Source organism: Anomaloglossus baeobatrachus, chromosome 9 (assembly GCF_048569485.1).
Source record: "Anomaloglossus baeobatrachus isolate aAnoBae1 chromosome 9, aAnoBae1.hap1, whole genome shotgun sequence".
In the NCBI taxonomy this organism is placed as follows: domain Eukaryota; kingdom Metazoa; phylum Chordata; class Amphibia; order Anura; family Aromobatidae; genus Anomaloglossus; species Anomaloglossus baeobatrachus.
Window position 1 is genome coordinate 144,157,130 of NC_134361.1, and position 15,012 is coordinate 144,172,141.

Genomic DNA, 15,012 nt, shown 5'->3' on the forward strand with positions numbered 1-15,012 from the left:
ATCTGAGTGTCATCGGCATATAGGTGGTACTGGAAGCCATGGGACTTTATGAGTTGTCCCAGGCCATATGTATAGATAGAAAAAAGTAAGGGTCCCAGGACAGAGCCTTGAGGGACACCAACAGAGAGAGGACGGGATGAAGAGGTTGTGTGGGACTGGGAGACACTAAAAGTGCGGTTGGAGAGGTATGAAGAGATTCAAGAGAGGGCGAGGTCTCTGACACCAAGGGAAGAGAGGATCTGTAGTAGGAGGGAGTGGTCAACAGTGTCAAAAGCTGAGGATAGGTCTAGAAATAGGAGTATAGAGAAGTGGTTGTTAGCTTTGGCAGTAAGTAAGTCATTTGTGATTTTGGTCAGGGCAGTTTCAGTGGAATGATGTGGACAGAAGCCGGACTGTAGGTTGTCAAAGTGAGAGTTAGAGGAGAGGTGGGAGGAAATTTCAGCATGGACGTGCTGTTACAGGAGTTTTGAGGTGAATAGGAGTAGTGATATAGGGCGATAGCTGGCAGCAGAGGTTGGGTCAAGGGAAGGTTTCTTTAGGATGGGTGTGACTGTTGCATGTTTAAAGGCAGAAGGGAAGATACCAGTTGTTAAAGATAGGTTGAAGAGATGGGTTAAGGCTGGAATTAGGATAGTGGTGACGTTGGGGAGGAGGTGGGATGGGATGGGATCAAGTGCGCAGGTGGTGAGGTGCGCTTTTGAGAGAAGATGTGCAAGCTCTCCTTCGGTGATAGTGGAGAGGAAGTTTATGGGGGAGGAGCAGTGGTCTCTTATATGAAGGGGTTGTGGTGGTTGAGCAGAAAAGACTTGTCTGGTTTGGTCGATCTTTTCTTTGAAATATGTGGCAAATTCTTCTGCAGAAATGAGGTAGGTTGGAGGGGGCAGTGGTGGGCGAAGGAGGGAGTTGAAAGTATTGAATAACTGTTTGGGGTTATGTGTTAAAGAGGATATGAGGTTTCTGAAGTATTCCTGTTTAGCCGAGGTAAGGGCCAAGCGAAATGTGTGAATTGCATTTTTGAATGTTGTGAAGTCTTCCTGGGAGTGCGTTTTCTTCCAGCACCGCTCTGCAGCCCTAGACACTTGCCGCAGTTTTTTAGTGAGGCTGTTGTGCCAGGGTTGTCTATTGATTTGTCTCACTCTGCCATGCACAAGAGGAGCAACTGAATCAATAGCTGATGTGAGAGTGGTGTTGTAGAAAGTGGTGGCACTGTTTGTGTCGTGGAGTGAAGATATGGAGGACAGTGGTAGGATAGAGTCAGAAAGGGTGTGTTTGTTGATGTGTGCGAGGTTTCTGCGAGGCTGTGATACGTGCTGGACAGGGGGGTCAGGTGAGGAGGACAGGGCTGAGAAGGTCAGTAGATGGTGGTCAGATAAGGGGAGAGGGGAGGTAGTGTGGTTAGATAGAGAGCAGAGACGGGTGAAGATAAGGTCTAATGTGTGTCCATCTTTATGGGTGGCAGAGGTGGAGCACTGAGTTAGACCAAAAGATGAAGCGAGGGAGAGGAGTTTGGAGGCTGCTGACTGGTGGGTGTCAGTGGGGATGTTGAAGTCACCCATGATGATAGTGGGATTACAGCAGAGAGAAGGTGTAGAAGCCAGGCAGAGAACTGGTCAATAAAGGAAGTGGTAGGGCCCGGGGGTCTGTATATGACGGCCACTTGGAGGTTGGAAGGAGAATAGATGCCGCAGAGTGCACTTCAAAGGAAGGCAGGACAAGGGAGGGTAGAGGTGGGATTGGATTAAAGCTACAGTTGTGATAAAGAAGGAGGCCCACTTCTCCACCTTCTCTATTCCCAGTGCGAGGAGTGTGGGTGAAGTGGAGGCCGCTGTAGCACAGCGCAGCAAGGGAGGCAGTGTTGGATGGTGTCAGCCAGGTTTCAGTGAGGCCCAGAAAGGATAGGTTGCTAGAGGTAAAGAGATCGTGAATGATGTGCAGTTTGTTACAAACTGAACGGGCATTCCACAGCGCTGCAGAGAGAGTGGGTGGCGGAGTGGGTGAGAGGGGAATGGATTTTATATTGGAGAGGTTGCGGTAGTTACTAGTAGGTGGGGAGCGATAGGGGGGTGATAGAGAGGTTGTCCCATCTGGGGGGTCCAGGATTGGGAGATATGTCACCAGCAGTGAGGAGAAGTAGCGAAAGGGAGAGCAGGTGGGAGAAGGAGAGTGCACGGCATGGTCTGCGTGATATTAGGAGAGATCTGAGATTTAGGAGCAGGTCAGCAGATGAGGACATGTGGGGAGGTAAGAGGGAAGGGGAGATGAATATTTGTTTGGTGAGTGCCGGCGTTTGGGGATAGCGAAGGAGAGTGAGGAGGAGTGGAGCAAAGACTGTGAGGGCATAGGTGAACATGGTGAGGATAAGGTTTACATATAGGAATATGAAAAAGTGTAGGGGAAAAAATGCAAGCAACAGACACACAGTTATAGAGGTAACGTTCACCTTCTGGTCACTTCTGGGACATTTCTGGAATATTTCTGATTGCCTACTTATCAAATCACACAGACCATGGTCATAACAGACCTGTGCCATCAAATTGATACAACTCTAGAGGCCTAGAAAATGACTCAGGTGTGAGCAGAAGGGAGGGGGGTAGAGGAAGAGAGCTCTGAGAAACACACCAGGGGTGAATTAGTAAGTACAAACTAAGAGAAACATTTGGACTACTTCACAGCTAGAAAATGAACTACTTAAGATGCCGAAGAAATAGACAATGTGAACCAAGATCAAAGAGTTAGAAGAATATGAAATTCAGATAGGGATGGCAGTGGTTGGAGCAGTATCACATACCTGTGGATGAAACAGATGAATTTTCAGGTCAAAAGAGGTGGCAGCATTCATGGGTTGTTTGACTGTGTGCAGGACATCATGAAATCTGAAGATTACCAAAGGATTTTGGGTTGCAATGTAGCGTCTAGTGTCAGAAAGCTGGTTATGCGTACTAAGTCATGGGTCTTCCAGCAGGACAATGACCCCAAACATACTTCAAGAAGCACCCATAAATGGTTGGAAAAAAAAGAGATGGAGCATTCTGAAATGGAACAATAAGTTCAGATCAAAATCCCATTGAACTGTGGTGTCATGAATGTGTCACAGGTGACAGACAGCCATGTGGTTTCTGGCAAAAGAAGGTCATAGCGTTTGGCTGCACAGAATGTTCTCTGACTTTCCATTGTTCCTGCTGTCAGTATTCAATGATATAGGTAGGTCTCCTGCTGGATTTATCTCTGCTCCTTTTGTACCCAGCAGGAGCTCGTGTGTCGCCCTGGGCAAGCCAGGGGACACAGGTCACACACCATCACACCTTACATCCCAGGTAGGAACATCTAAGCTAACCAAAAATCCTTGTTGCCTTCCTCCAGAGGCTGATGATTCACACCAGGGGGTGGGCCAGGCGGTTGGCTCCGCCCACCGAGGAGGTCACAGCTCTGGAGGCGGGAGAAACCAGGCAGTCTAGTCAGGGAGGAGGAAGTGGAAGGAGTGGAGGAGTAGCTCAGACAGGGCTAAAGTAAACAGCTAAGTGAAAGTGAAGGAAGAAAAGTAGTAAAGGAGGAAAGCAAGTGAGGCGACAAAACAGAAAGAGCGTGCAAAAGCCTGAAGTAGTCCAGCTGTGTGCAGGACAGGTCAGCAAGGTCAGCAACGGCGGTGACTGTCTGGAGGGGGACCGTTTGGAAGTTCCTGGAAGGACCCCGTAGGCTGTGTGCCCGGAGGTCTGGAGCAGTGTTCCGAAGGACAGTCAGCACAAGGGCAGGGGCCTCTCGGACCCCGGCAAGGCTTGGAGTCGCCATAATTTGCCGAATCCGTCAGTGAAGGGGACGTAGATCCCCCAACAACCAAGTCCCGATTGAAGGCAACAGCTCAGCCAGTGTAAGAGAGACACCGCCACCGCCAAGGCACCAGTTCCTTAGGGCCAGCGCCTGCGGGCAAAGAGTAGAGCTCCCCCGGTCCAGCTTGAAGCCGGGGAGCGGGTTACCGGTGGGGACCCATCGCAACCAACAAGTACACAAAGGTGCAAGGAAGAGGGACATCACCGTCACCTACCGGGAGAGCAAGTGCAGCCGTCCGTGGGACCGTCTTACCAGCCGTTTGGTTTACCGTAAAAACTGTGTCAACGTCTCAGGCTGAGTGAGTACCACAGTGCCGCAAGGCACAGCGCTGCCCCCGCGTCCCTGCGCCCACCAGGCCCTGCACCTCCCAAACCATCACCGGGCCCCGGGATCACCAACCCCTACCCACGGAGGGGCGACACAACACCTGGCTGCTCCGCACCACCATCCCCGGGACCCCTGTACTGAGCAGCGGTGGTGAAATCACCACAACCGTGGGTGGCGTCACGGACAATAAACATTTCCCACACCCAACAAACCCCTTTCACTCACGGGCGAGGAGTGCCGCTCGAGAAACCCCCGGGATCCGGCCCACCGCTCGAGCCACCACTGAGCAGCAGCCGCCGGACCCGAGCAGAAGGGGTGAGTGTAGTGTGCTGACACCCTCCTCCCTGCCCGCGACACTCGCCTTCCTCTTAAGCTGGGTTCACACATAGCGACAGCGACAACGACATCGCTGTTACGTCACAATTTTCTGTGACGTAACAGCGACCTTGTAAGTCGCTGTTATGATCGCTGCTTAGCTGTCAAACACAGCGACGCAGCAGCGATCATAACGTCGCTACATGTGCAGAGAGCAGGGAGCCGCGCGCACTGCTTAGCGCTGGCTCCTTGCTCTCCTAGCTACAGTATGTGGCACCCTGGACAAGCCAGGGGCCACAGGTAACAACACACACACACCCCCACCCTCAGCAGTTTCACAGCAAACATCCCCAGTGAAACTTGATTCCTTTCCTCGGGCTCAGACTGACACACCAGGTGGGCGGAGTCAGGAGATGGAGACGCCCACCCAGGAGTTAGCTGGCCTGAGGCAAGAATCAAGCGGAGACAAGTCTAGGAGAGGAAGAGAGAGGAGGTCTGCAGAGAGGCAGACGCAAACTGGGGCCTAGGATTGGAGCCTAGGGCCCTCGTGCAGCAGAGAGTCAGGCAGACGGTAGTGGCCGTCTGCAGGGAGCCGGGGAGACAGTTGGCGGAACCGTAGGTAGCCGGGGCTGGGCGGTGGCCCACCGGTACCGAACCGGGGAGCCAGCTGGAAGCCGGAGCGCTGGAGGAGCGTGCACGGAGGTTGAAGAAAGGACTTACACCACCAAACTGGGTCAGGGGAGGAACAACAACTGCAGCCGTCTGTGGGCACCCGTCCATCCAGCCGAGTGTTTTACCAAGGACTGTGTCGTGATTACTGGCTGAGTGAGTACCCCGTGCCGTGCGGCGCATCGCTGCCCCTGCGACCCTGCACCTCACCAGGCCCCGTAACCTGCCTGCTACCCATCCACCTACCTCACCGGGCCCTGGGACAATCAACCCCCTACCCATGGAGGGGAGAACTAACATCTAGCTGCTCCATACCATCACTCCCGGGATCCCCATCCAGAGCAGCGGTGGTGTTACAACCTCACCACAACCGTGGGTGGCGTCACGGACAATCTCCCTTACCAAATCCCCTTTTACTGTGGAGCCTGTGATCACAGACCGGGTCACGCTACCGTGATACCCACAGAAGTGTCCTCGTGGCCCGGATCTGAGTAACCCCTGGTCCCCGGGCGACACATTTGGCGTCACGAACAGGATCCTACCGCTCTGCCGTTTGGTAGAGGTGAGTCTTGTTACCGCCGGAGGTGTCCGGCCGAAAGTTTTGCAAAGCCGCCATCTTGGGCGCGAAAAATTTCCCGCTCGAGCGTCTTCCCCGAGCAGGAAAGGCGCGAAAGTGGAGCCCCGCCCCCTGAAGAAGGAAGTGCTAAAAAGAAGCTAAGGGGGACGGGATGGCGTCCGGCCGCATGTGAACCGCGGCTGTGGAAGCAGGGACGCCAGGACTCTGCCAGTGTTTGGTTCCTGGAACACCGCTGCACGAGATGTCCCGTCCGTCCGGCACCGCTGAAATCTCGGTGCCCGTGGCCAACACCCCGGCCGACCCGTTACCCCTGTCACCGGTAGCGGAGTTCGCAGCGTCTGCGAGGGAGGGCCCAGACCTGGGGTCCCCAGGTCTTACCTTTGTCAACGCCCTGCCACCGGTCCCGGCTTCCATCCCAGCCGCACCGCCGATGACGATGGCCCCGGCAGTCCGCCCGGCCGTGACGGAGATGACGACGGCTCCGGCAGTCCGCCGGGCCGCAACGGCAGCGAAGCACCCATCCCGTTAACTATCTGGGCAGCCTGGTTCTGGACTGGGGTCAAGGGGTGCTGCCCATTTCTTAGGGGCAGCATCAAGGCTAGGTTGTTTGGGTGGGTGACTAAAGGACCCGTTCCACTGTTATTATTAAAAGTGTTTGATCACTGTTGCAACGTTAAAGTAATGTGCATCCCGTTGTGGGAAGATTGAAAATGCTTGTGTTTAATGTTTTAATCTTTTGCAGTTTAAAAAGAATAATAAAACCGGTGATGGACGGGCAGCCCGAGGACGGTCTGCATTTTGCTAAGGGGGAATGTGGCACCCTGGACAAGCCAGGAGCCACAGGTAACAACACACACACCCCCCCACCCCCAGCAGTTGCACAGCAGACATCCCCAGTGAAACTTGATTCCTTTCCTCGGGCTCAGACTGACACACCAGGTGGGCGGAGTCAGGAGATGGAGACGCCCACCCAGGAGTTAGCTGGCCTGAGGCAAGAATCAAGCGGAGACAAGTCTAGGAGAGGAAGAGAGAGGAGGTCTGCAGAGAGGCAGACGCAGACTGGGGCCTAGGATTGGAGCCTAGGGCCCTCGTGCAGCAGAGAGTCAGGCAGACGGTAGTGGCCGTCTGCAGGGAGCCGGGGAGACAGTTGGTGGAACCGTAGGTAGCCGGGGCTGGGCGGTGGCCCACCGGTACCGAACCGGGGAGCCAGCTGGAAGCCGGAGCGCTGGAGGAGCGTGCATGGAGGTGGAAGAAAGGACTTAAACCACCAAACTGGGTCAGGGGAGGAACAACAACCGCAGCCGTCTGTGGGCACCCGTCCATCCAGCCGAGTGTTTTACCAAGGACTGTGTCGTGATTACTGGCTGAGTGAGTACCCCGTGCCGTGCGGCGCAGCGCTGCCCCTGCGACCCTGCACCTCACCAGGCCCCGTAACCTGTCTGCTATCCATCCACCTACCTCACCGGGCCCCGGGACAATCAACCCCCTACCCACGGAGGGGAGAACTAACATCTAGCTGCTCCATACCATCACTCCCGGGATCCCCATCCAGAGCAGCGGTGGTGTTACAACCTCACCACAACCGTGGGTGGCGTCACGGACAATCTCCCTTACCAAATCCCCTTTTACTGTGGAGCCTGGGATCACAGACCGGGTCACGCTACCGTGATACCCACAGAAGTGACCTCGTGGCCCGGATCTGAGTAACCCCTGGTCCCCGGGCGACACAAGTACACATCGGGTTAATTAACTCGATGTGTACTGTAGCTACATGTCACAGTGCAGAGAGCAGGGAGCCGCGCACACTGCTTAATGCTGGCTCCTTGCTCTCCTAGCTACAGTACACATCAGGTTAATTAACCCGATGTGTACTGCAGCTACATGTCACAGTGCAGAGAGCAGGGAGCCGCGCACACTGCTTAGCGCTGGCTCCTTGCTCTCCTAGCTACAGTACACATAGGGTTAATTACCCGATGCGTACTGCAGCTACATGTGCACAAAGCAGGAGCCGGCACTAGCAGCAAGAGCGGCGGAGGCTGGTAACGAAGGTAAATATCGGGTAACCAGGGAAAGGTCTTCCCTTGGTTACCCGATGTTTACAGTGGTTACAGCTTTCCGCAGCTGCCAGACGCCGGCTCCTGCTCCCTGCTCGCTTCATTTCGTCGCTCTCTCGCTGTCACACACAGCTATGTGTGCTTCACAGCGGGAGAGCGACGACGAAAAAATGAAGCAGGACATTCAGCAACGAGCAACGACCTCACAGCAGGGGCCAGGTCGTTGCTGGATGTCACACACAGCGACAGTGGCGGGACGGCGCTGCAACGTCACAGAAAATGGTGACGTAGCAGCGACGTCGTTGTCGTCGTCGCTGTGTGTGACACCACCTTTAGCTGCTGATCATCAATTTTCTCTTGGTACTTAAATATTCTTTCCTTCCTTTGGACTGCGCTGGTGATATTTTCTATTCCTTCAAGCCTTGGTTGGAATCAGGTGGCTTCTACTTCTCTGTGGTGTTGTTGCTGAAAACATTGCTGAACTTCTACCTGAGTCATCTGTGGCTAGGTAGTTCATGCAATTTCCCCTTGTGTATTCTCCTTGCGTCTTCTATAGTGTTTAGTGGGGTTGACAAAGAGCTCATCCCACTTGTTCCCTATTTAGGGTGCAGCACTAGGGATACCTAGGGTCAGGTATTCGGCTTGGTGCATAGATTCGGAACCTATCTAGGATGGGAAAAAAACAAGAGACCAGCAGTAGGTTTGGTCAGGGGTCACCATCTTCCCCTTCCCTAAACACAGGGTTTCCCTTCTCTTTCCTTTTGCCATTCGCTTGGTACTTCCCTGTACCTAACGTGACATGTGGAAAGATCTTAAAATTGCAGTTGGTAGAAGTCACCGTTCACCTAGAGCAGTTTTCAAAAGAAGAATGGTCCAAAATTCCAGGTTAGAGGTGTAAGAAGCTTGTTGATGGTTATAGGAAGCGATTGATTGCAGTTATTTATTCCAAAGGGTGTGCAGCCAAATATTAAGTTGAGGGTGCCAATATATTTTTCCATCCCGTTTTGGGGGTTTTGTGTGAAATTATGCCCAATTTGTCTTTTTTTCAGATTTTTTTTGTTTTGTGGCAGTACAGACAAAGGAAATAAATATGCATATAAAAAAATGTGTGTAACTGCAATCATTTTCTTGGAGAAATACTTAATTTTCTGGAAGAATTTAAAAGGTGCCAACATTTTCAGCCATGACTGTAAATCTGTATACCTTGTCAGCACAAATATATTGACATGGAGAATGTCCTTATACGAAGTTGCTCTCATTTATGGAAAATGCAACCTCTTAAACGGCAATGCCTCCTCTACCAAAACAAGCATTGTGCTGTCTCTGTTGTGGAACCATCATGTAATGTTGTTTTATGGTCATAGCTTTAAATAGAAAAAATGACATTTCTCCAATAAGTACATACACAATTTAATTAATAAAAACTCTATGAACTAAAGTTATTTAGTTAAGTAGATCTAAAAGCTGACACAAGAAATCCACCATGTTTCACTGATGTTCATGTAGGCAAAATCTTTCCAACTCTTGTGTCTTCCTGTGTTATTTCTTATTCTTTATCCATTGTTTGAGCCCATTTAATGCAAGAGTTCACCCAGAATATGATGACCACAAGTATCCACGATTCCTACTGCTTTAAAAATTGTCAAGGATATAAACAGGAAGGATTTTGTCATGGACTGTTTGAGGACTTTAAGAATATTATAAAACTGTTCTAATCCAATTTCTTTATAGCTCTTTACCTCATTATGAGGGTTGTGTTGTGGACAGTATAGTATCAAGCATTTATAAAATTCATTTTTTCTATTCTTTCAGTCTCCAGATCTAGTTATGTGAAACTCTGAACTGAATTAATAGGCAATGGCAAACAAATTTAACATAGCCTAGTGCTTAATAAAGCATTGATAAAATGTAATGATCTCCATATAAAAACAAAAATCACAATTGTAAGTTCTTAACACATATGAAAGCTGAATAGTTCAGATTAGGGGCGGGAAAGTATTGATGCCGTTTAACTTTTCAAGACTTTGGCAGCTAACAAGAAAGCGAAGTAGTGGATCCTCGCTCTTACCAAGCTAAATTATTCACTTGAAACACAAGTAACCAATTAACACAAATGACATTCTCTACACATTGTACATATTATGAAAAGATTAAATGTATTGATAAAAAAAAATTCTACTTAGAACAGTTAGACAGGAAAAGTCTAACCAGCATCAACAAAGATGGATCATATACCACAAATTGTGAGAGAGTGCCTCCATGATTTTGTTGACAGAGAGGAAGCTTCTATGGCTAAAGCCCCCGTCTCTACCACACTGGGATGGCAATTGCACATACGTACCAGAACAAAAAGAAAGTCTGCAATAATAGGTCATTTTTTTTCCGGTACCCATGATTTTTTTTTTAAGTATCTCTATTTTTTTGTTATTGATATTGATGGATTTATTATAATTGTACAGAATAGGTGGCTAAAGTGATTAGATCTGTACATTGAGCTATGGACATGTATCAATTATTCTTATTATTTTGTTTATTTTAATTGTTGATATAGTGCCAAAAATTCCACAGCCCTTCATAGACATCATCATTACTGTCCACATTGGGGCTCAAAATCCAAATTCCCTATCAGAATGTCTTTGAAGTGTGGGAGGAAACTGGGAACTCGAAGGAAACCAACACATACATTTCCACTGTGTCTGTAAAAAATGTCAGCAATCTATGATATTTCGATACGTTGTCCATAAAATAAAAAAAATATAAGGTTGGGAACTGTGTTACCTCCCACTTCAACTCCTTAGCTCAGTGGCATCACATACCATTTAAGAAAGTGTGAACAATCTATACTTTACACTCACTGTATAAGGACCTATAAATCTATCCCTTATATTCCAGTATCAGTGAAATATGGTGCAAAATTTAAGAGTACAAATGATTTAACAGTTATAGTTAGTACATACTAGGTTACAACCCCAAGCTAAACTCAATGCTATATGGACATACATGGGTACATTTTAAAGAAAATTGCAATAGAATATGAACTCCTTACCTGAACGTAGATTGTTAGTGCGTTTTGAGGTTTACGGGATATTATCTGGTATTGACAATCCTACCTGTCCTCTCTTTATATACTTCAGACTCAGAATCTCTAAGAATGGGAAGGGTATTCTTAATCCTATTAGCTGACGAATCCCGTGAAGCAGTAGTAAGACGTAACAGTAATTTATAAATAAATTTCCGAAGAAGCTTAAGCTTCAGGGGATTACAAGATGAGGGGGGGAGAAATACTACTTAACCTTTTGGTCTAGAGGTGAACATATTGGAATCAGCCATCAAGATTTATATAGTCACATAAGCAGTGTTGTGGAGGTTAGAACAACACACCAACCATCTGCAAATCCCAACATGTGACTAAAGGTTGAGACTTGGGGCATTGCCATTTAGTCTGTTAGCTGGAGCTTTATACAGTATCTGCATCCGGTTTGTGCATTATACAGTTCTCCTTATTTTTACACAAGATTACTATGTGTAAAGTCAAAACTCCTTATACAGCAGGTGAAATAAGTATATCACTTCTTTTCTAAGTACAATAAATATATTTCTAAAGGTACTATTGAGATAAAAAACTCACCATATGTCGACAGCTACCCATCCAATCCACACAGACAAACAAATGAAACCATAGATATCCATGAATATAGATATCCATGAGTTAGGTTATACAGTATGTAATAATGAGAAAGTACACAGGTAAAAGTATCCAACACTTGCAGAAACAGAGGTGAAAAAAGTCATGGAAAGTCAGGACACCAGCTGAAATCTATCAGTCCTTAGAAAGCAATGCTGCCACTTATTGAGAAAATAATATCAGCTAGTTCAACTGATGGCCTATAAAAAGGTGTCTTCTTACCAAGGTACCACACAAGAAACATCTCATAATGGGTAAAACCAATGAGCTGTCTCAAGATCTTCACAACCTTTTTGTTGTAAAACATACTGATGGTCTTGTTACTGAAGAATTTGTAAACTACTGAAAGTTCCAGTGAGCACTGTTAGGGTCATAATCCGGAAGTGGAAAGAACATCATTTCACAACAAACCATGACCAGATGATCCTCGCAAAATGTAAGACAGAGAGGTGAAAAGAATAGTCATAGGAGTTGCCCAAAGGCCAAGAACCACCGGTGGAGAGCTACAGAAAGACCTGGAATTAGCAGGTACAATTATTTCAAAGAAAACAATAACTAATTCACTCAGACTCCGTGGCCTGGAAGCATGCTCACCAAGCAAGACTCCAATGCTGAACAAAAAGAATTCAAGCACATTTAAAGTTTGCTCAACAACATTTACTGTAGACAAGCCTGCGAGAATATAGTCTGGTCAGATGAGACTAAAATTGAACTCTTTGGATGCCATAACACCCACCATACCAGCAGTGAAGTTTGCAGGTGGGAGCATCATGGTGTTGGGCTGCATTTTAGCATGTGGCACCAGCAAACTTCATATAATAGAAAGAAGGATGAATGGACAAATGTACCTAGACATTGTTGATAAAAATCTGCTGCCATCTACCAGGATGATGAAGATGAAACAAGGATGGACATTTCAGCAAAAAATGATCCCAAACACAAGGATAAGGAAACTCTCAATTAGTTTTAGAGAAAGAAATTAAAATTGCTAAATGGCTTCAGGATTTGAAGAACATTTGTGTGAAAAAATGGGGCAAAATCACACGTGAGCAATGCATGTAACCAACTAGTTTCTCTATACAGGCGGTATCTTGCAGCTGTTATCACCAACAAAGGCTTTTGTACAAAGTATTAATTACATTTCAGTAAGCGTGTTCAATACTTTTTCTCTGCATAGTTTCCCATTATTACACATAACCTAATTTATGGACATCTATGGTTTGATTTCTTTGCCTGTGTGGATTGAATGGTTGTTACCGACATCTGGTGAGTAATTTAAATCAATAGCACCTTTAGACATATTTTTACTTAGAAAATTGGTGATGTGTTCAATACTTATTTCACCCACTGTTTATGTAGTTACAAGTATTATAAATAAAGATATTGTGAAACTGATAGTGAGAATGCAGAAAAGTGTAAAGATTTTGGATTAGGGTAAAGACCCATCCAAACAATCTGTCTTTAGATCAAAATACCTGGCCCAACCACCAGGTCTCCTTACCTTAGCTAGCTGCCTCATATGCCTCATACAGTGTCATACAAAAGTTTGAGCACCATGGTAAAAATTACTGTTAGGGTATGTGCGCACACCGAATTTTTGTTTTTGAGCAAAAAACGCACCCTCTGGCTGAAAAAATGCATGCGTTTTCTCCCGTTTTCGGTCTGTTTTTTGCCTCGTGTTCGGTGCATTTTTCCTCATTTTGGTGCGTTTTATCTCTGCATTTTCTTTTAACATTGTCAATGGCTAAACGCAGGGAAAAACACAGAAAAGAAGTGACATGCTGCTTCTTTTTTTCTGCAACCAAAACTGCAAGGAACAAAGAAGCAACGTGCACACAGTCTTTCTGAAATCTCATAGACTTTGCTGGGGAAGGACTGCATGCAGTTTAGAACAACAAACTGCACCCAAAAACGCGGCACAAAAACGCAGTGTGCGCAAAGGGCCTTATTATGAACTGTTCAGCAAGTTTATGATGAAATGATCTCTAAAAGGCATAACGTTACATTTTACACATTTCCTTTGTATTTTAAGGGCCATTTACACGCTGCGACATCGCTAACGATATATCGTCAGGGTCACGTCGTTAGTGACGCACATCCGGCGACATTAGTGTCATCGCAGCATGTGACACCAAGGAGCGACGTTCAACGATCTCAAAAACGTCAAAAATCATGGATCGTTAACACGTCGCTCCTTTACCAAATATCGTTGGTGGGGCTTGCCGCTGGTTGTTCGTCGTTCCTGCAGCACCATACATCGCTATGTGTGACACCGCAAGAGCGACGAACATCTCCTTACCTGAGTCCACCGGCAAAGAGGAAGGAAGGAGGTGGGCGGCATGTTACGGCCGCTCATCTCCTCCCCTCCTCTGCTATTGGACGGCTGCTGTGTGACGTCGCTGTGATGGCGCACGAACCGCCCCCTTAGAAAGGAGGCGGTTCGCCGGCCAGAGCGACGTCGCAGGGAAGGTAAGTCTGTGTGATGGTTGTAAGCGATGCTGTGCGCCACGGGCAGCGATTTGCCCGTGACACACAACCGACGGGTGCGGGTACGCTCGCTAGCGATATCGATACTGATATCGCAGCGTGTAAAGTACCGTTTAGGCATAAAAACATTTTTTTAACCTTTTACATTTTAAAATTAACAAAAAAATAAAAAATGGGTCGATGCAAAAGTTTGGGGACCCTGTATAGTTAGTACCTACCTTAGTAGCACCCACTTTGGCAAGTATCACAGCTTGTAAACACTTTTTCTAGCCACCAAAGACTCTTTCAATTTTTGTTTGAGGGATTTACATCTATTTTTCTTTGAAAAAGTCTTGCATGCACTGCTCTTTTGAGGTCTAGCCAAAGATTTTCAATGATGTTCAGATCAGGGGACTGTGAGGGCCATTGTAAAACTTTCTGCTTGCGCCTTTTGAGGTAGTCTATTGCAGAATTTGACGTGTGTTAAGGATCATTATCCATTAGTAGAAGCCATCCTGTTTCCAATTTCAGCTTTTTTTTTTACCAATGGTGTTATGTATGCATCAAGAATTTGTTGAAATTTCATTGTCTAAAGGGGAAGCTATTCTCTTTGCGGAGACTGACCCACCATTCCAGCATGCCAGTGGTGAGGAGACTTTAAGGCTCAATGCTCTTCTGGGAAATATGCAGATTGTCTCTTTGGTGAGGAAGTAGACAAACTCTAGTGCCACCTGCTGGAGGTAGCAATACTAAAAGTCAAAAGTGACCCTTTAACGAGACTTGTCATATGACTTAGGATTTATGCCAGATCAGAACCTCAATTTTCAGACACAGTGTTTCGGGATGGTTGTCACTCGTCAGTCCAAAGTATGAGATCTGATCTGGCTGTATGAGAGGCTAATATGAGGTCTAAAAGGGAAGCTATTCTACTTGCAGAGACTGACACACCATTCCAGCAAGCCAGTGGGGAGGAGACTTCCAAGAGGAGCATTGCAGCTTAAAGTCTCCTCACCATTGACATGCTAGAATGGTGTGTCAGTCTCTGCAAGGAAAATAGGGTCCCCTTTAGACCTTATCTTAGCCTCTCATACAGC

The 15,012-nt window shown here is 47.4% G+C and overlaps 1 protein-coding gene across 1 annotated transcript in view; it reads right to left on the bottom strand.

Moving 5' to 3' along the window:
- Window positions 1–10,851, bottom strand: part of ARR3 (arrestin 3) — a 114,669-nt gene extending 103,818 nt beyond the window's left edge. Inside the window, exon 1 of the mRNA XM_075322758.1 lies at window positions 10,814–10,851. The gene's annotated coding sequence lies outside the window, so the exon portion shown is untranslated. The remainder of the gene's footprint in view (window positions 1–10,813) is intronic.
- Between the last annotated feature and the right edge of the window lie 4,161 nt (window positions 10,852–15,012).